The sequence below is a fragment of the Bactrocera oleae genome, chromosome 2 (assembly GCF_042242935.1).
Source record: "Bactrocera oleae isolate idBacOlea1 chromosome 2, idBacOlea1, whole genome shotgun sequence".
Taxonomy (NCBI): domain Eukaryota; kingdom Metazoa; phylum Arthropoda; class Insecta; order Diptera; family Tephritidae; genus Bactrocera; species Bactrocera oleae.
The window spans coordinates 82,654,693-82,676,651 of record NC_091536.1 but is presented as its reverse complement, the minus strand read 5'-3'; the positions used below and the strand labels follow the sequence as shown (position 1 = coordinate 82,676,651).

At 33.1% G+C, this 21,959-nt stretch overlaps 1 non-coding gene across 3 annotated transcripts in view; it reads left to right on the top strand.

Annotated features, from left to right (window-relative positions):
• Nucleotides 1–21,959, top strand: part of LOC106620178 (uncharacterized) — a 183,834-nt gene that overhangs the window by 119,699 nt on the left and 42,176 nt on the right. For all 3 annotated transcript variants that reach the window (XR_011394935.1, XR_011394934.1, XR_011394933.1), the window contains one exon: nucleotides 20,838–20,888. This is a non-coding gene — a transcript (uncharacterized protein). The remainder of the gene's footprint in view (nucleotides 1–20,837; nucleotides 20,889–21,959) is intronic.

Sequence of the window (21,959 nt, the reverse complement as noted above, 5' to 3'; positions counted from 1 at the left end):
CAGTCGTTTCTGAAATATTAAACTCATAAAATCGGGAAAACAGTAAAATTTTCAATTTTGCATGGCTTTAAGGAAAATTTTTACCTTCGGCAGAACTTCGTTTTATGATAAGACAACTTTTACCAAAATTCATTCGAATCGAGGGAGGAGGGAGGGTTCACGTGTAACTGTTTGCCGATTTGACAAGAAATTACCCATTTATGAAATTATATATAGCCTCTATTTTGACGCAATAATTTTTTCCATCTTTTGGGCAAGAGATTATCTTGATCTTGCAAGCAAAAAAATTATCCGAAGTTCCTGATTTTGGAGAATATGGTGGGTGTGGTAGCATATTCCATTCCAGCTGCAAAAGCTTTTGGTGAGTTATCAAACATGTATGAGGCTACGAACTATGCTGTTGGAGCACTACACCATTTCTATCGACCAATTCTGGCCTCTTCTCTTTAAGTACATCACTCAATTTGTTTAGCTGTTCACAATACACGTCAGAATTAATATAAGCTCAAAATAAACTATCCTTTGAAATCCCACCAAACAGATAACATAACCTTTTTTTTGGGTGACTATCGGTTTTCGAAGGTTCGGTTAAGTGCAAATCTCCAAAAAAAATTCCGTATAATCAAATCCAAGTAGTATTTCTGGAATGCATAATCTTATTTCAACGTCTCTTAGCTTCAATTCAGTATTATTTTTCCTTGATATTGAATGTTACCGGAAGCTTTTAGACGCTTTGAAAGGGTTAATTCAGTGACTCCCAAAGATGCTCTTATTGTGTTTGGCAACAAGCGTCATCAAGTAATGGTTCCAGTTCCTCACCTTCAAACTGTTTTGGGCCGCCCAAGACGTTCAAATCACTCTCGACATGCTCGCTCAGCTCGTTCTTATACGAAATGCAACAATGAAAGGTATTAGCGCTTCGGTGCAGCCGATGTTAACATTTTTTCTTGCTTTTTTCGAATTTTCGTCACTTTTATAATATTATTCAAGAGTTATGCTTCTTTAGAATCTACCAAAGTGAGAAAATGAAGAAGAGAAAGGATCCCCAGCGTGTTTTTCGGCCCACTAGTAAAAAAAAGGCAAACAGTAAACACAATCAGCTTAGCTGTTATTCAAAGTTTACTTTCTCATTATGAATAAGCGATTTTTGCAAAATTATTCCGCAAACAAAAATTTGTGACCTCACATTCGCCTTGAGTTTGCCGCACTGCGCCTTCGTCCCTCAACATTTTGCTGGTGAGTTGGTAATTAAAGTTGAGAGCGTTTCTGTTCACTACAAAATTACGCTGCTTGTCTTCGCCTTCGTTTGCTCATTCCCTCTACCGCCACAAATAATTTTTATTTATACAGCTTAAAACTAAGTACAATGCTGTTCTACAATTTACATTTTTTACACCTTCTTTTTTGTAATTGTTGCCTTATGCAGATGGCGCTCGCAGGAAAAAGTAGTTTCCTAATTAACGAACACGCTTCGTTGATTTGATTTTATAGCGAGCCACCAACTTTATGGTGTTGTACGCACATGCGATATCCTCCCCTCGTGCTGCAACGATCATGCGCCTTCCGTGCCGGCGTTTGGACCATACCATGAGCTGGTTCTCACACACACCTTCGTTCTGCTGGCACATTTTTTTTTTTTTTGGTTTTTTTTCAACTTTCGGAAGGCAATGAGGGAGTGCACGTGGTGGCGGCCAATAACAACAAACGAGCAATAATGTTGAAAATGTCACCAGGTTGTGGTGGCAACAAAGTTGTGCTTTTTGTCGTTACGGCAGCAGCAACAGCAACTACAACAGCAAGCGGCAAGCCACAGAAGACAATGGCTTGAACTAGTTTACGCTCGTCCTTCATACTAGCTTTGTATTTTTATGCGATTTTGCCATCACTCCGTTGCATGCCACAATTTTTCCAAACTGTGCTGTGCTTGTTTTTGTAGTTTTTTGCGTTGCATTTTAATGATAAATAGCACAATAGCTGGTCACTGAAGGAAAAGTTAAAAGTAAATTTTTATATTGTCTGCTCTCGCTGCTTTCCTTTCATTCCTTTTTAACGAAGGTATTTATTTCAATTACTCCAAATGGCGACAGGTCAACGACGCTGGACAATGGTGCAGCGCGACAAAAGCTTATCAGTAAAGTGCAAAACAAAACAAAAACAAGACAGCAGCAAAGTTTAAGTTTAATAAAAATCAGGAAAAAAGTAGCGCAATTATTTTTAATTAAAACTAAGAAAATACTTCTTCAAAAAAAAATAACAAAAGCAAGAAACGGTTTGTGCAAAAAAAATCCACAAATTAACTCTTTGCGAGCCAAGGCGAACTCGTTGAGAATACACCGCAGCAATAAATTGCGAAAATCTAGTGAAAATATTTCCATTCTTTGAGGCTCTCACCTCTTGATAAAAAGTCTTTCACCTTGAGGCTTCTCTTCCTTTATGAAATTCCACTAAGCTGCTCTCACGCGTTTTTTGATGTGTCAGTGTGCGCGTGTCCGTTGGCACCTGTCAGCTGTCACTTACCTGCAATGTCTCTTCAATGCCACAAACTTCCATTTGTAAGCTGAAGCGTACTCTTATTACCGGTCACATTTCTTTGCGGTTTTTCACACCCACACACACTTATACTTTCACTTAATATATTTAAGAACAATTCACTACAACTTTCAGCAGCTATGATATGAACTCTGTAGCTGCTGTAAAAAGTTGCTTTAATGCCATTCGAGATGTGAAGCTCATGAGTCAATGAGCGTCATCTATGGCAGCATTTAAAATTGGTCTGTGTCTTCACTTGGTAGAAAGTCTAGTTTTTCACCTGCTGAATAAATATGTAAAAAAAATTTTAATTTTATATTTTTATACATTTTTAATAAATAATCCGGAACATTGATCTGTAAAAAGTTGTTTGACTTCTTTTAAATATTAGAGAAAATCTCAAAAGTATATGCCAACGAATTTTACTAATTAGCACTAAATGAAATTCGAAAATATAAGAGCGGCGAATCGAAAAAGCATGTTGTGTAAATGCCACAAACGGACCTTAATTTACTTTTACTTTATTACTGTAATGATATATCTACATACTCGTATATACTTACCCATATTAAATTCAGCTCGTCAGCTGTTTTGCTATTGTGAAATACCTTATCGATCATTCTGAAATTTTTAGTTGTTGGTTGTGGCTAACGTGAAATTTAACATATAATTTTGAAAGAGTGGGCAGTACCATGACCCAAGAAAGTCTAAAGTTATAGGTGCTTCACCTCGCTTAGATGCCAGATAAAAGTTACAAAGGTGACACTTGAAATGTATGTCTATTAATATTTTCTTATCTAGATACTAAAGTCTACTTCCATCAAAATACTTCGATTGTCAGAGAGTTGTGAAATTTATACATCTGCATTTTCAAAATTGGATTTTACTTCTCATAGGAGCAATATGAAGTTTTCAACCCCGCCATTATTTTATACCCTGAACAGGTTATATTAAATTTGCGGCGAAGTTTGTAAGACGCACAGAGCAACGTCGCAGACTATAAAATATATATGTATAAATGATCACCGTCGGTCTGTATATATGCGAGGGACTAGCCCTAGGTTTTTGAGATAACAATTTGAAATTTTGCACATGTGCTTTTCTCTCCAAGAAGCTACTCATTTGTCGTAACCGCCGTTATCGCACTACTATAGCATATAGCTGCCATACAAACTGAATATTTAAAACCAAGTCCTTGTATAGAAAACACTTTATTTGTCAAGTTGCCTTAGAAAAATTTGGCATGAATTATTGTCTAAAACAGTGCTACATTTAAAAAAAAAAAGTTTGTAGATCAGACCACTAAGCATATAGCTGATATATAAACTAAGAATTGAATACTATTGTAAGAAATTTTTCGTATTTGAGATGGATATTTTAGCTTTGGTGCATTCGAAGTTAATATTTTTTCTCGTTTTCTTCAATTCGTTGATAAGTGGAAATCAAATTAAAACATGTAGAAATATATATTCTTATATTTAAAAAAAACTTAATCTACTATAAATATCAACTTAAACTACTTCAATTTAGTATATTATTTTTTTTACTAATTTCCATTCAAACAAGGAAGCATTTTCTCGACATAATTAATTTACAAAAAAGAAAACCTCTAATTAAAAAAACGCAAACAGTAAATCCAATTGTTTCACTTGGAAAAGAAGTCTCTGATAACCGAGAGCATCGCATACAATACAATAAAATGCAACAATAAAAACTAAAATGGCATCCGCTTTGAATGGTAAACTTTAGCCGCTGAGCGCTCATTAAGTTAGCGAAATGTAATACAGCTGAATGCACAATGGGCGCATTATAAATACTGGCTCACACACGCACACACACACACAAGTATAATTGCCCGCATTAATTTAGCATTGTAGCACAAAAAACAAAAACACACCCACACACACATACACGAAAATAAAGATAGATGTGCATGGAGAATGCTTGGTCCAGCTATGCGCATATTCAAATGTGGGTCCGCACAATTAAAGCGAGCACACATGCGCAGCAGCTAAGCAAACAAAAAGCGGAGCAAACGTAGTTGAAGGCAGAATAGTTTACGTGAACACTTGTGAAGAGAGGCTGCGCAAAGGCGGCGGCGGCGGCGGCGGCAATGTTTGTACATATGCCAAAAGAAATACAGACATTTTACTCTAATTGAGTTACTTTTTCGACATGCATGGCGAAGCAAGCTTTTTCACGCTACGCTTTTGTTTGCGAGAGCGCATGAATGAACGGTGGCAAGCAGCGGAGGAGCAAAACAAGCAAAAAATGCTCGGTAAACAATGTAAGAATAGGAAGGAAATTCAAGCGGGCAAAAGAAAACAGAATAAATTGCATTAACAGGCACACATACACTCACACATATGGATACATGCACGCACACACATACCTACAAGCACTTGCATGCGCGTGAGTTTTGCTGCACGCTGACGACTGCCGCATTGGGTGGCAGCTGCGGTGGCAATGCTGGCAACATAACAGCGCCACAACAACAGCAGCAACAGCCGCCCACAACAGCAACATTGTAGTGGAAATAAGCGCTGGAAAAAAGTTCACACAAAAAATTTAACAACAAAAATAAAGAAATAATTAAAATAAAAAAGGCGCGCTGCAAGCGGCCAAGCACAATGTTGGCAGGCAGGCAACCTACACACATACACAGATTGAATAAAATTATAGACAAGCAGCACAGAATGCCACGCAACAGAAATGGCAAACATAATATCAACAAAGCACAACAATCCAACAATGGCAAGCAAAACAAAAACCACAAAAAATCTAAAGAATTTGCAAACGAAAACTTCAAAAAAAAAACTTGCCATAAAAAACAGGAAAAAGTATAAAAATCATGGTAAAACAAATACAATAAATTAGCAAAAGCGGTTGAACGGTAGAACAGTAGAAACCCTGTAGGAAATTTAAGTAGTTGAAAATTTTTATCATGTGATAATTGCTTATTTTTATTTAAATGGTTATAGCTACTCAAAAAAAAAAACACTTTTTGTGTGTGATTTTTTTAAGAGCCATAATATTTTTTAATTATAAAAATTAATATACATTTACAAAACATAATGTACTTTGAAAATCGGCGATTAATTTTGAAAAATTTTTGGATTTTCTTGATAACGTGCCAAACCGAAAAGTTTTATTATGACAATAAATGAATACAGGTAATAGTTGAATGACTAGTCGCAATTCTAATTTTTGATCAAATGAACACTTTCTAAAAAAAGTCAAGTTTTATAAAAAAGTCTACACTTCAGAGTTGCTTAAAATATCGAAATTATTATCAAATAACTCATCCCTTCGATCATTGCCTGACAAATACATCTAAAAAGAACATGTGAGTCGGTCGGTCCAGCTGTTTTGGAGAAGTTTTCTTCATCGACTCTGAAAACAGCGTTTCGTGAAAAACGCAATTAAAGTTTTGGAAGCCGATTGCACTAAGCTAAAATATCCTCACAAACGCGCTCATACCTTCATAACTATTTGCTTGATGAACTTCAAATTTACGAAGAAAATTGTATGAAATTCAGAAATGGATATAACCCCTTAGGTTAAAAGTGAATTTAATACTGATTCGAAAACAAATGATTACACTCTTCTTTCTTTTTTCAGATTTTTTTTTCTTCTTAGATATTTTCGGTAACTATATCAGAATCAGTTATTAAAGTTGTAGCAACATTTTGTTTTTGAAACTTCCAACGGCAGTAGTCTTTTCACAAGGCAGCTAGTAATATGGCTCCGTTACATCTGCAAATGTGTCCGACTTCTTCGCATTTCCTATAGGGTAGATATCAGTGCATTTGCCGTATAAGATGCATGCGTGGTGGCCGCTTTGGCGAATACAGCGAGTTTGGCATAGCAGACAAATGGCCACTCAGGTGCATGAAGTCTCCATTAATTTGTGGTGAAGGATTCCATGGCAGTTGCCAAACAGTAATTATATAAAAAAAAGTTTTATAAACCTAATAGCAGTATGTGAATAAAATGTAAAACAAAATTAGAGAAACCTTTATACACGAGGAAAAATCAATCGAGAAGTTTCCACATTAATTTAACATAAATAATATAATAAAATATATTAACTAGCGTTAGCATATGTGATTTCGAGTATTTTGGACAGTCAGAAAATTCTGGTACTTGTATTGTTCAAATAGTTGTGGAGCATACTGGTTGAAGTGGCAATCCATCCGGGTTACTTAGACTTGATAGTCGTGTAACTTTTTTTTGAATATTTGATTGCAGGCTCTAAAAATGCTCAGTTGAGAACAAAAGCTAATCATGCAGAACCAGGTTAATTTTTGGTGCTGATACCCGCTACGATGATCACGGAGAGATCTCAGAACGTCTGTGAAAACGGTATTTTGTGTTGCCGAAAATTCCGCTTTTTTCCTTCCACAAATCTGTTGAGTCGCTTAAATTACATTTCAAAATCATTCAAAGTCGCAGTGGCAACATGGCAACCCTGCTTCTGGCCACATGCAAAACATGTGCAACGAGATGAAAACTCGCTGCGACACATAAAATTTAGCAATGCTTTGTTGGCGTTGTTGACTTTGTTTGGCGGTTGGCGTGGAATACAATAAATTCTCTCGGCTTTCAATTATATGAATGAACATGTGCTGCCTGTGTGTCTGTAAGTGTGCACGTTGTTATGCACGTATGCACTGTTGCTGCTTTGTCGCTTTGTCACGTGATGCAAGAAAGTTTCCACATCCGCTTGTGCCACTTGTGCAGCGTGAAATATGCCACAAATAAACACAATTCACAGTTCCACTGACAATTTGATTTCGGTTGTGTTTCCACTTCCGCAACCGCCGCTTTTGCATTTCCCAACACATTTGACGATAATTAAGTGTGTGTGTGAGTGCATTCTTTATGCGAATACATAATTTACATTAAGCGTGTGTATCCACTATTATTTATGCGCAAATGGTGGTAACGCTGTGTGGAGCTCGGGGGTGTGTGAGTAGACCAAACACTAGAAAATTTTTTCTTTATTGGTTAAACTTTTTAATTTTTTAAAGACATAGCATAAGAAAAGGGCAATTTTGCCAATTACAAAAAAAAAAATACTGCAAAATTTTAAATGTATATTTATAGAATATAAATAGGCAAGGAAAGATATTTAGAAAGGTGCTGCAGAGATTTCGGCTTAATCCGTGGATGAAACCTAAAAAAAATTTCTACTGAAAAATATTGTCTTACAATGGACCACGGTTGGTAAAAACATCAAAATTTGACAAAATGGGAACGTTTCTTAAAAAAGTTGAGTTTTACACAAATGATGAAAATTCGATTTATTTATCGGTTCAAAAAACTAGTGGGTGATTGTATGAAATCATGCAGAAATTTGATAGTAAACGCGCTTGAAAATAAACTGATGGAGCTGATTGAATTGAACTACCGAGGCTATACTCTAGAGGGATTAGTAAGAATTATACAAAATGAATTTTGAGATTAACTCTTCCACACTACTTTTGAAAAATCATAACTCTTGTTTGAAAAATACTTAGCCGATTCTAAAATTTTTTTAAGTACCAAATGAAGCGCCTTAAACTGACCACTAGTACATGCGTTGCCGAAACTTTATTGCAAAAGCATGTTCCAAAATATAAACCGTTAGATAAAATATACTTAATGGAAATATTTTACCAATAAATATTGTTAAAATTTTAGCGTTGAGACATTTTTGAAAGAAAAGATTTTTATTTCGATATTTTAGAAAAATATTGAATTCTATGTATATTGAAATTTTTTTTTTACATTAATAATTAAAAATATTGTGCGAATTTTTTTTTTTGTTAATTAAAAGTTTTTAACTGAAGTTTATTGCATTCCTACGACTTTAAACATAATTTCGAATACCAAGTACTGGCATTCTTTAATTATGCAACAAATTCAACTGCAACATTAAATACTTTCGCTCACCTACTCACCTTGTGTCTCCCGCAAACTCAGACCAAATTCGTAAGTGTCCAAACATTTAACTTGCATAAAAAGACAATATCTCCCATCAAGCTAGTCACCTCGTAAAGTCCTTGTACAATATTATTACAATGCAAACATTTAGTGGAAATTTCATGTAAATCCACTGCTTCTACAAGCCAACTAAATAGTCAAGCAAAGCGATAATAATAATTTCATGCTACGAAAATCCGATTGTAATTAACGTACACAACATTCAAATTCTTGCTAATCTCGCTGCTAACAATCACACTCACTCACACACACACACATACATACGTACACATGCGCAGTGACAAGGGCGCGCTCGCCCGCCTGTAAGCTGGTTGCGGGCGCTTTGTGCTTCTAGGCCACGGACTTTTCGGCCACAGCAGGCTGCTTAGCAAGAACTTTCTCAGACACTGACACCACTACTAAGTCACTGTTATCACAGCGCTGCACTACCAACGAAATTATCATTAACTTCCGTGCTGCTTCTCATCCGGCTGTGCTCCTCACAGTGCGTTAACACTTATATATGAATTTTATTCAAATTTCTTCAAGGCTGCTTGGACTGCGTCGGTCCATTGCGCTTATCTTTGCCGTTGCTGTTGCTAAGAAAATCTTCGCCTTGAATGTGATTTTAGATTTGTGTTAAGCGAAGCGTTTATATTGCGATGTGAGTGAAAGCCATTTACATATAAATATGCTTTAAACAAATTTTAAGCGCGTATTGTACATTTTTTTTTGTTTTTTTTATTTCAAAAAAAAGTACTTTCGTCTTTTCTTTTTTTATTTTAATTAGGGAACATTTATTACAAATATTTCCGTAAGTTATTTTTCAAATATTTTTTCTTTAAATATAGGCTTATTTTTCCTGTGTAAATTTATGGAAGACAAAATCTTTTAAAAACATATATTTTAAACTTTCCAAAAGCAGTAGTCACTATTCTTTAGGATATCCTTTAGGTCAGATATATTCAGATTTTTAAGAGAACTATTATTTTCTATTATAGATTTTGGAATTTACATTACAGCAACGTGGAAAAAAATTTAAGATATACATACATACATACTCTTTTATTTGATAACCTGCTATTAGGCGACAAATAGGCAGCCTATCACTTCTCAAAATTTGTTATCACATGGGTACAAGCATTCCAAGTATTTTCGCCAACAACAACAACACAGCAAATACACACTTACATAAGTTTACAAGCATTACAGTGGTAATAAAAGACACAGAAATATCATTTGGGCTTATCTCGCTTGGTTGCAATGACTTTGAATGCCAAAAAAAAAAGCTTGTAACAGTTAAAATTCAAAAGTGTCTACGCTATTTCCTGAGATTAAGAGCCGAAAAATGAAGGAAGGATACTACGAATGGAAAAGATGGTAAAATAGAGGAAGTATATAATATAATCTTCTTGAGATAACACCACTGGCAATGGCCCACCCTATGCACACAGACATACAGCCCGGCAAACTGATGTGGCTTTACCCAAAAAAGGCAAAAATTACAAATGCAAATGACCTATGAAATGCTTGTAGAACAAGGGAAGTAAAATAGTCGAAAACCATAATTTGAAGCAGGCGCTTAAAAAACCTAAGCGATATAATTTCATGGCTGAGAGGAGGGCATACATATCATAGAATATTAAATCTGCTTTTATTTTGGACTACCAGTGCGTATGAGTAATGTGCATACTAAATGCCAGGAATCCCAAAGCATATACATACATACATACTAATGTGTGTATATAAATTATACTTTTCCTTCTTTTTTTAATTTCATTCACAAACAAAATCTGTTAAGTCACTAATGCACTTACTCACTAAATTGAAATTTATCTGAGCAATTGCGGCCAAAATATTTCACTTTTCATATTCTTATTAATGCATAACCTTTTGTAACTTAAAACCCATTTTTTTTTCCTTAAGTTTTCTTCTTTCTTATTCACCAATTTCGCAGCCATTTAAAATCCTTACTAAACACATTCGATATTTACCTAAGTAAGAGATTTGCCTTTTTCCCACCTTTTCTTTCATGTTATCCTCCGCAGTCGTACGATATTGTCTAACTGCGTATCTCTTACATGCAGCTAATGCTTTGAGCACATACACACACACACATGCACAAGAATAGCTTAAAAACTTATTTTGCATATCTCGCAAGGATGCTTTCCAATGTTTCCGGTTAAAGTTTCCTTCTCATTCATTGCTCCTCGCATGCTATCCCACATTTCCGCTGACCCTAATGCGCAATTTAGAATATGGAAATGGATTTGTGGTAGACACCTTTCACAAATTGAGTTGTTTTTTACCTCATTTTTCTATTTCCATAGCTGTCTATATGTATTGTATGTATATTAGCGCTGTTATGCTTTTGTATTCGCCTGCAATCAGTCTACATTACTGGCATGTTAATGTTCCGTTATTGTATTGTGGTTTTAGACAACGTCATCTAAGCTCTTTCGCCGTTACAAATTACTGGATTTATTTTTGCTGTGTATTAAAATCGTAGTGGTAGCTGAAGTGTCTTTGTAGTTCTTTCTTTTATTGAACCTTAGTTGAATAAAAGCATCTTGTTTTGATTATTTTTTTTCTCGCAGAATTTTAAATTCAATACGACACTCTACATTTTTTACATCTACCTTTCTTGTGGATTCATAATATTATTTTTTAGTTTGCGATTATTATAATCTTACTCCTTTAAATCACTGTTTTCGATTTTTTTAATCTTACTCCTTAAAATCACTGTATTATTTATTTTGCTTGTTGTATTTCATAAATGATATAGGGCCTATAATATAGTCGGGAATTCCTATGTTTTTGCTAAAAAAAAGCCTGTCTCCTCGAAATCATATATTTACGCTGCCTTGAAAACAGTAATAATATACATATATATGTGATCTGATACCAATAAAACAATAAAATATGGCTTCTGATATGATAATGATATGATGCGATATAATTTGATGTGTTGTGATAGGTATTGATAAACAACAATAACAGCATGCACATATGATAGACAATTGATATGAAGCAATCTGATATGAAGTGATGAGGGAGGAACATTTAAATGTGTGCCTTTATGGCAACAGCAACAACTATATGGCACAATATTTCATACTTCATAATTTTATGTGATATGATATATGATGTGATGTGATGTGATATGCTTTGAAATAATACATATTGTAAATATAATAACTTTGTAGCCGTGTTATAGAAGGTTTATGCTGCTAAGAAAACAACAATAACTTAAGGGGGGGTTAGGGTTTCAAGGTAAAAAAAAATACTTTGCGAATTTTTTTCTTAAATATGGATTGAGTAATTTTATGCAGACCGTTTGTACATTACTGAACATACTTTCGACAAAATAGGTAAGCAATTACACTTTATGTAACAAAAAAAAATTGCTAAACGTAAGGGGGCGTATTTTATATGTCAGAAATGTATATAAAGTTTAAAATGAATCGGTCGAGTAGTTTTGAAATGACAGTGAACACGGACTTTGAAAAAGGAGTTTTGAGAAAAACGCGTCTAAAGTTTATGAACTATTGGTTGGAGCGTTAAAGGCCAGGAGATTAATAAGACAATAACTTTAAGAATATTGCTTCTATCGACCTAAAATTTTAAAAACATATTCGTGAAATGTTAAACAATAAGATAAGAGAAAAAAATCGATTTTTCGAAAGAAAAAACACTAACACCCCTTAAATCTTTGATGCAGTCTGATGTAATATGATCTGATATAATTTGATGTCATCTATAAAATAAATATACCGCTATGATAACAAAACATATGATACAATTTTTAAAATACTATGATGTCTTGTCATGTGATGCAATGTGACATGATGTGATTTAAATACTTTGATATAATTTGCAAAAGCTTCAATGAATCATTATTTAAAAAAAATTTTAATGGTATTAACAAACAATTTCTGGCGCTAAGGCAATAATAACAACATGCATATATGACGGAATGTGATATGACATGCTATGATGTAATGCAATGTGATGTGTGATGTGATTTTAAGAGTAGAAAAAGTAGTTGTTGTAATATTGACTTAAATATATTGCAACAACAACAACAAAACGATATTTGACATTTGATGATTTTATGTCCTAAGCTGTTGTCCATTATGATTTTCATAATGTGATGCCATTTATGTAAATATAATTTGTTATTACACAACTAAATCCGCACTGCTAAACGTTTAAAAAAAATTATATAACAGTAAGTTTTAAAACTAAAATTTTTCAATTATAAATTTTCTATATTTTAGCTTCAATATTATAAATTTGCTTCCAGTATTTCCCCTTAAATGTCAAAAGCATTTGATGGTTAATTAGCCTAAATTCTCATTTACTAATTACACGTTATTATATAAAGATATTCCATATTTAAATTCAGCATTACATAATCCCCAAGTAAGCTATATGTGTTTGTAAAGCAGCTTACCGAATTTATTTAATTTATTCATAATTTAAAATTCACAACTCTCCGCCAACGAGTGATGAAACAATAGTTAAATTTAATTTGCATATGGAAAATGTGAGCAAAAAACATATAACAATAACAGGCCACATGAGACACATGTATACATAAGAACATATGTATATAGCTCATTATTATACATAAATTACGAATAGTTATTCATGTAGTAGCATCGAATGTTGCAAAACTAAATATTCTATTTGCACAGCTCTCTACAGAAGCCTTGGATTTCGATAATTGCATTTGCAGTTGCAGCTGATGTCGCATGGCTTAATGGCAATTCTGGCACGAAAATTTCACAAATTTCCTATGATTTATACTCGCAACTATATACAATATAAGCAACTATCTACACATGTACTCGTATATGTATACTTACACTCATGCATTTGTAAAGGAATATTTATCTGTGTGCGTCTGGCATATATTCGGAAATGTCAAAGATCTAAATTTAATTATGCAGACCACAAAAGTGAGCAAGCCTCGCTTGCTTGTTGCCACTAAGGCTAAGGTTTTTTGTTTTCAAATATTTGTATGAACATATGTAATATGTATCAATGCGGTATGTAATAATAAAAGAATAGCTACAAATTCAAGAAAATTGAAAGCTTAGTCAATTAGTCAGAAAAAAAATAATTTTTGAAAAAAAATTAAGATTAATGTTTATTTAAAAATAAAAACAAACGGAAAAATAAATTGTATAAATTTTGCGCTTTTTTTAATTAAATAAAATTTTTTAGTCTTTCAAAATTTAAAATTTTACTTTCATACCAAATCGTGCAGTGCCTAGAATAAGGTGGTAACATTAGTAAAAGTATTTCAAATCAAAGCCTTTATTTTTTTAGTTTTTGAAATTATTTGCAACTAAATTCAAACTGCTTGCTAATCATGTTCTTTCTTACTTTCTACTTGCTGGCTTTCTTATTTCCAAAGTAACTTTCTGTATAATAACAATACATATCATATCTGTCGATTTTTATTTTCTTTTGTAATACTTAACCGACGCCTCTGGCTCGGTGTCCACAGCCAGTACAGCGAATCTGGAGCAGACTTAAAGGGTATATGTTTCCAGTCTTTATAGTAAATGTGTAAGCACATTACTACTTCATTTATACATATAAGTAGTTGACAAATCTATGATGAATATTTTTTTCCTCTTTTTTTAGATGTGACAAATCTTGACCTTTTTACATTTTATATAAAATTTCGCTAACGAAAATTTCAATAAATGTTATTTTTACAAACACATATTATAATATACTCTACAAAATACATGTATATATAAACGATCGTTTAAATGATCAGCGGGACCAGCTGAGTTGATTTAGCCATGTCCGTACGTCTACCTGTCTCTGTGTCAGTGTGCTGTGTACAAACTCAACGATCAAAATCTAGTTCTTGAAAGAAAAACCATAGTTAACGTTTTTTATCGTTTTTTATTCTTTAATAATTATTTATTTTTAATTTTTTTGTTCTGGGAATAACATTATTTAATTTATTTATTTTTCGTTTATAAAGATTGTATTTAATTTAAAAATATTAACTATATAATAGTTATTGTATACCTAAACAGCCAGATCTCTTAAATATACACTTTATAGGGTAAGTGGCAACTGCCTTTGATAGTTAGTAGTTTTTATATCGTTTAATAGTTCTTAATAACTTATAATTCTGTTTTCTATGCCATCGTTTAACTGCTCTCACTTTTTGGTGCTTTAATTCGTTTGATTTAACAAACATAAAAAATGTATCGATTCAATTCGAAGCCACCTATTATATGCATGTATTCCTGCAGCCGATAACACACTGACTTGTAAGCTGTAGTTACCAATGCTTGAGCGATTGGGCACTAACCGCAAAAACACTTGCAAATACACTTGCATACCCTTACATACATATATATTAACTTACTTTAATATATGAAATATACATATGTGTGTACTTGCGCACAACTTTAAATGCAACTCAGAATGCACACATATAAATATGTATTACGTGCCTTTATGCCGTTTTAAAAGTCCTCTTGAATACAACTGCGCTGCCGCAAAGCGCTGCAAGTGGTTGCTGACTGGTGTGCAATGCATTTGTGGTCACCACCAGCTTCTTTCACTTGCCAACCTGAAGGTATTCATTTTTGTATGCGTCTTCACTGCCTCCACTCAAACCGCTCATTCATTTCGGGCCAAACGCAATTGCCACACATTCACACACACACTCACACCGTTATTTGTAAATACTAATTTATTGGGATTTAAGACATTTGTATGTGCATTTTTATTATGTTTGTGGCTGTTAGTTGCACCGACGCCTTGTTGTTGCCGTTGGCATGCCTATGTTAGCAATTGCGAAAAATCTCCAATTTGCATCATCATCACCAACTTTAGTAACTCTTTGGTATGTGGCAATGGAAAAATCGTTTTGCATAGATGAAGTTATTGTACTTGTGTGTGTTTATGTGCAAGTAATAAAGCTATAATGCGTAACAATCGAAATGCCTACATAGATATTGCGGAATGCTGCACGAATATTTGCACACGCACATTTACTACATATATGCATACGTACTTGCCACAAATGCATTTATTTTCTCGAACATCAATGTGACAATTTAAATTAGAAATTTGATTTCTTCATTTTCATTTGGAAAATTGGATTTTATACTGGCTTGAATGCTGTTTACCGTTAATAAACACCTAGCTTACTTTTTAGACCAGCAATATTGATTGCATTGCACCAATTCTGTCCATAACAAGTGTGGGAAAGCTTTATTTCGATCAACTTGAGACTTCATCAGAAAAGGAGAGAAGCATACAAAATAATTTCTGAATTCGCATTTACTGTAAAAGTTTAGGCAGGTCATACTACAGATATACACATATATAATAATAATAATTTAAAAAAATATATTTTTCATATTTTTTAATTCGGTACTCAGAGCATACACATACATTGTGCTTTATTTTTAAAGGAGGATTTATTTTTAAAGGAGGATTTATTTTTAAAGGAGGATTTATTTTTAAAGGAGGATCTCCGATTAAAGGTGTCTAGCGTGTCTAGTAGCATGATTTTTCCGCTGAAAACTGTATCAGATCCAAAAAAAAAAAACTTAATTATTACTTCAAGTATATATGAATAGTAATAGGTAATAAGCAAAGAATTAGTCAAAATTGTAATTTTTGACCAAATGGCCGCTTTTAAAAAAATATTTTTTTATGCAACAATTTAAGCTTCAGATTGGCTTTAAAAATCGATTTTTAAACTTCACAAGTGGATACAACCCTCGCAAATTCGAAACACAAGATGCACAATTTCGATTTACGAAAAATTAATTTAAATTGAGTTTAATTTAATTAATTATCTTATACACTGAATCTATACTATTATATAGACATATTTCGTGTGTCAAATTTTCACTGACTTGTATGTATATACATATTTTATAACTACAAGCCGTTTTCCGTTTACAATTAAATTTTTCTTCTTTTTAGCGTAAAAAAAATTTTTCAAATTGAAATTCAGAAAAACATACATACACTCATTTCTTTGACCAAAGTCTTCTTCATTATCGCAATTTCGCAGCGGTTTTGCGTACTTTGAAGGATCAGCTTTCTATATTAAATAACTGAAATAATTCCATACAACGTACAAACTATAATTTTTCATCCCAACACACACTATACAAATTTTAAATATTTTTTCGCTACGTAACTTTGTAATTAATTGAAAATACTTAGACCCTCGCATAGTTGCCGCAGCTTGCATTCTGCGCTCTTCCTTTCTTCCTCTCTTTCACTCTTCCACTCTATCGCTGTATACGCGTTGGCTTTTGCATTTTAATGTTCGCAAAGTGTTGCATTTATGCAGTTAATTAAAATCATACTTTCATATGGGTAAGTGGTTCTTCACCTTCTTTTGCCATCCATCCTCCATATTCCACCAGCCTCACCAAAGAGATGCGCTACTATGCCATATTCGCTTCTACGTCATTCTCTGTGCACACACATAGACCCTTGGATGCCTTTCTTGTTGTTTTTGTTATTTTATGCACCACAATCTTATTCCGAGAACTTAGTTCCAAGCAAAGATGTGGCATCCACTTAATGTATTCGCATTTTTTTTTATCGTTGCCACCTTTATTTTACTAGTGCCTTGATGTATTTGTTGTTGGCGTTTTTAGTTCGCTTTGTACATATTAAGCGCAACTTTGCTGTGTTGTGGTTAAATACAGTATTGCATATTTATAAGCCATTGCCATCGATTGCACCGCATACGCGAGCAAGTTGCAATATCAAAGAAAATTCTGTTGGTTAATGGTGTGGAGCACATTATGCCTGATGCCTTGTGTGCTTCTTCACAGCTTCCAATTAAAGATGAAAAGGCAATAGAAAAGCTGCACTGTCATTTTAATGAGTGTTTACGCTGAATTGGAAATCATCGCCGACGGAGGTGCTAATTTCTTTATGAGTTCGAGCAGCGAAAAATTAATTTTATATTGGAGAACTGATCTATCGATAATTTGAAATTAAATTTTCAAAAACATAATGAATTAGGAATGAGACGGCAAAAGGAGAGATAGCCAATATGCCAGTTAAATATTTTCTTTATCGGTGATATCTTCCTAATTTGGTAAGATTATAGTTAAAAGCTGTAACAAATTCGAATAATTCCTTCAATCCAAAGTATCTTATAGTATTATACATGCCCTCCAGGTTATATAGCATACATTTTAGCTTAGTCCATACGAGAATATGTATTGGTTCTGATATTCAAGACCTCTGCAAATATATTCAGTTTCATTTTCATTTAATTCCGAAGTTCCAGTGATCTCTGCAAACGACCAACTAACATGAGAGCCGCTTAACCTTAATCTAATTTGGCAGACAAAATCCACAAAAAATTTGATTTAAATTCAAATTTATTTTTAAATGCGGACATTTTGTCAATTTTTGTTTTTTTTTTTCGATCGTAGACAATATCTTTTAGTACATAAATTTTGTTGTTGTTTTTCTGAGATCGCGTGTTACTCGAAAAATACTTAATTTTTTTCATATAAAAATATACTGTATATTCCTAAAATATATACAAATAGGTATACCTCTAAATTTTAAAACAATTGATACAAATTTTTTTTTTCAAATTCGCCAGAAACGCCTTTTTTATGCTACTAAACTAAGTGTGCCCTTAAACAAGGATATTTGGGTGGCTAGTCAATGTTACTTCTTTTCTCATTATAAGCCCAGAGTCAATAACTTTTTCATCATGCTATAGTATTTCTACTTGATTACTAACGTCACTAAAATATATTCCACGATATGCCCGTGATCAAAATGTCACATGATTTTAGTCTGAAACGTTTCACAGTTGCAATTGCATCCACTTATTAAAATTCTTTAATCAAATCCACGATTTATAAATTTCAAAATTATTCAATGTTTACAAACAGATTTAAAAGGTAAAGCCCCCGGTATTAAGAAGAAGTCTTTAGTGTTACAGATGACGAGCTAGAACCTATGTACTCAAAAAAGACTTGGAATAAAAACAAAAAACAAATTACCATGGGCGTTATGGGCCCTAACCGATCTATGAAAAACAATTTTCTATTTTCTTGCTGCTTCAACCAGGTTCAAAAATGCACATTTATGTATTTTGCTTCATTATGATAAATTTTAGACGAAAAGTCATAACCTTCGAAAGTGTGTTCGAGTATGACCCACATATATTACTTCATTTTTCAAAATTTTTTTACCGACATTTAATATTTAAATTATATTATATTTATATGAATGAAAATTAAATAAAATATTTGTACATTCCTGAATATTCTAAACTACCGAACAAGCATACATGCACACACTAAGACCGAATTGAACTGCAGCACCAACTGCTAACCGCTTTTAAGACTGCACTGAAACTGCTCGTATGTATTTCAGATGCACTTCTTAATTTCACTAGTTATACGTCGCCGCACTACTCTCCACAATTTCAATTGCCACAATTGCATTGTCACAATAAGTCACACAATCCACAGATGCAGATACACAATCTAATAAAACCAATTCAATTTCTTGGTAATGTCATTCTCCCCGGCCATGAATGCGCGCCACTCAGCGTGGCCACGTCGTCCTCTGCGCTTAACTCCACTCCACTTTACTTCACTTCATATTCTTTTCAATTCCTTCTGCGATTCATTTTCTCCTTCAGCTCTTCCGCCATGCAATTTGCATAAATTATCCTTCTTCTTGCGCTGCTAGTTATCCGTATCCGTATCCTTATCCATATCTACATTATAACATTTTTTACATATAAATGCTGTCGAAAAATCTTTTTGATGCCAAGTTCATGCCAATTTCCACAATTGACCCGCTCGCATTAGAAAAAGTTGACAAAGGCAACGAAAACGAAAAATGTCACACCAGTTTCCGTTGCGAAAGCATCTGTCCGTTAGTCCGTTGCTTCGGCTGCAGCGCGTGTGCCGGCATTTTTCGCATTTCGACAGTCACAAAATTGTAGCAGCAAACTTCACCATGAATATTTGTGACTTTTTATGCGTTCGCAGTATTTTTAAAAGCAGTTTTTGCGTCAACTATTTGCTTGGCGGACGGTCTCTGCGGCTTTGTTGTCGAAAGCAGTGAACCCCGGCAGTTGGAGCAGCTAGCTAGCAGCCTCGTTGACATCAACCAACTTTCCATATTGACTTTTTGCGCGGATTTCAATGCGCTCGCTTCTTTAATGCAATTACAAATAATATTCATCCACGTTTAGCTTCAGCGCTTCAAGCATAATTTTTGTGGTTGCCTTTTTTTACCTAATCTAGCTGAACTTATCTTATTTTTTGCGCATATCTCGCGCTTGTCATCACTTTTTATGCAAGATTTTCGCATTAATCCTTTTTCGGTGTGACTTATCTTCTATGTTTGTTTGTAGCAAATTTCTTGCAACGTAATCTATTTAACAATTTATTTTATTTGCCATTATTGCCTCTATAACCCACAGGGTTAACCAAGAAAATGACATTTCACAATAGAAACATTATTTTTTGTTTTGCGGGTCTTAACAAATTTCACATGAATCTCATTAGTTCGCCGCCAATTTTTTATAGTCTACGAATACTCTGCGCGGCTATCCTTTTCTTCTTAACGATTTTTAGATAAGTACTGAAAGCTTGTTGCAGCTATTTTTGTGCTTTTTAAGTATTCAGGACATGAAATACCATACATATTTTGAAAAAGTATTAGTAATTTGAACAAAGTGGCCTTGGAGACATATTTTATTTTCGTTTTGCTTTCGTTTGAAAACTGTGCCGCTCCCGTAATGTAATATAATGTCTTCACTCCAGCATCGAATTGATACTTTCTTAACAAAACTTTGAATGTTTTTCTTTCTTATTTTTGAAATAAATGTTTGCATAAAATTAACGTTTTCTATATAATAAATAAATATATCATATACCATGTAAGTCATATTTTACAAATCATCCTTTTATACAATAAATTTAACCTTGCCTACATTTAGGAGTTCTGTGAAATAGTTTAGCAAAGCTGCATATCCTTTTTTACTATTGATAAATCCATAAAACAACATCAAATATGCAAAGTGTATGCGAAATAGCTCAAAATAAAGGCCGTAAGCATTGATCATTCGCAAAACCTTTTCTTAGTCCAAAAATAATCAATAAATTATTATCAATATTCTGCTTTTGAAGAGACACGTGGCTATTTCATTTAAATTTGAATACCTCAACATACTAAATATTTTATACAAATTATATAAATCATTCTCTTTTATAAAAATTTATTTGTTCCTTTGCTCTCTAGCACTTACTAAAAAAAAACTATTTTTCTCATTGTAGATTATACTTCTCAAACGCGGCGCTAACAGCTCAAAGATAACAAAATTGAAGGTAAGTTTTATTTAAATATTTAAATATTTCATTATAAATTAAAATTTGTGACGTCGATATAATGAATCGTGAGTAGCAATATCGATTAAAATAAAATCGAAAATTATAAAAATATTATATTGAGGATTCACCTGTGAGTTCCCGTTATATTTCTATATATAAGCCCGTAGCTAACTAGTTGGTACAATGTTGCGGCAACTTTTCTTATTTACATAATCGTCAAATTAAAAAAAGGCTAAACACAAATTGACGATAAAAATACAGTAAAAAATGCAATTTCTGGAAATAAACTTCTACGATATTGAAATTTTTCTACGGCGTACGTTTTTACAAGTTAATTTCCTAAAGTATATCGACCGTAAATATCTAACTAAGACATTTGTCTCGACAGCTAATCCTCTACGCCTTGCTTCTAGTATAAACTTTAATCAGCGCCCAGTAATGTTAGTAATTGTCAAAAATAAAGTTGAGACAAACGTAAAACTCATTTTAGTATAATTATCACCATACCTCACTAACCTCATGTAACTAATAAATATTTGTAAGTTGTTGAGGTTGGAAGTAATTAAAAAATTTGTAACACACCAAACAACAACAAACAATTGTACTTAAAATAATTACAGATACATTTTTTTATTTTATTTTGTATATTAATATTTTTTTTTACTATTTTATTAATTTTTTATTATTTTCCAAACATAAAATAAATAAACAATTACTTACCATGCCAAATGTAATGTCTGAAAATTACATGCCTCCGAAAACCACGAACAAGAACAATGCCATTAAATATTGATTGTTGGAAAAGAATAATAACAAAATCAAACATAAGCACATAACTAAATATCCGTTATACCAATAGTTTATACATGCAAAGGACCCTTTTAACTTCTAACAAACAAATGTAAATTTATCCGTTTTGCCGCATAAAAATTTACAAATTTTACAACCGACAATAAAAAGTTTATTCGCATGTGACTAATGCATGCATAATTGTCGAAAAAATATGAAAATATGCGCTTTGGAATGCCAAAAAAAAAGTCTCGATTGTATATGTTGTCAGAAACAACG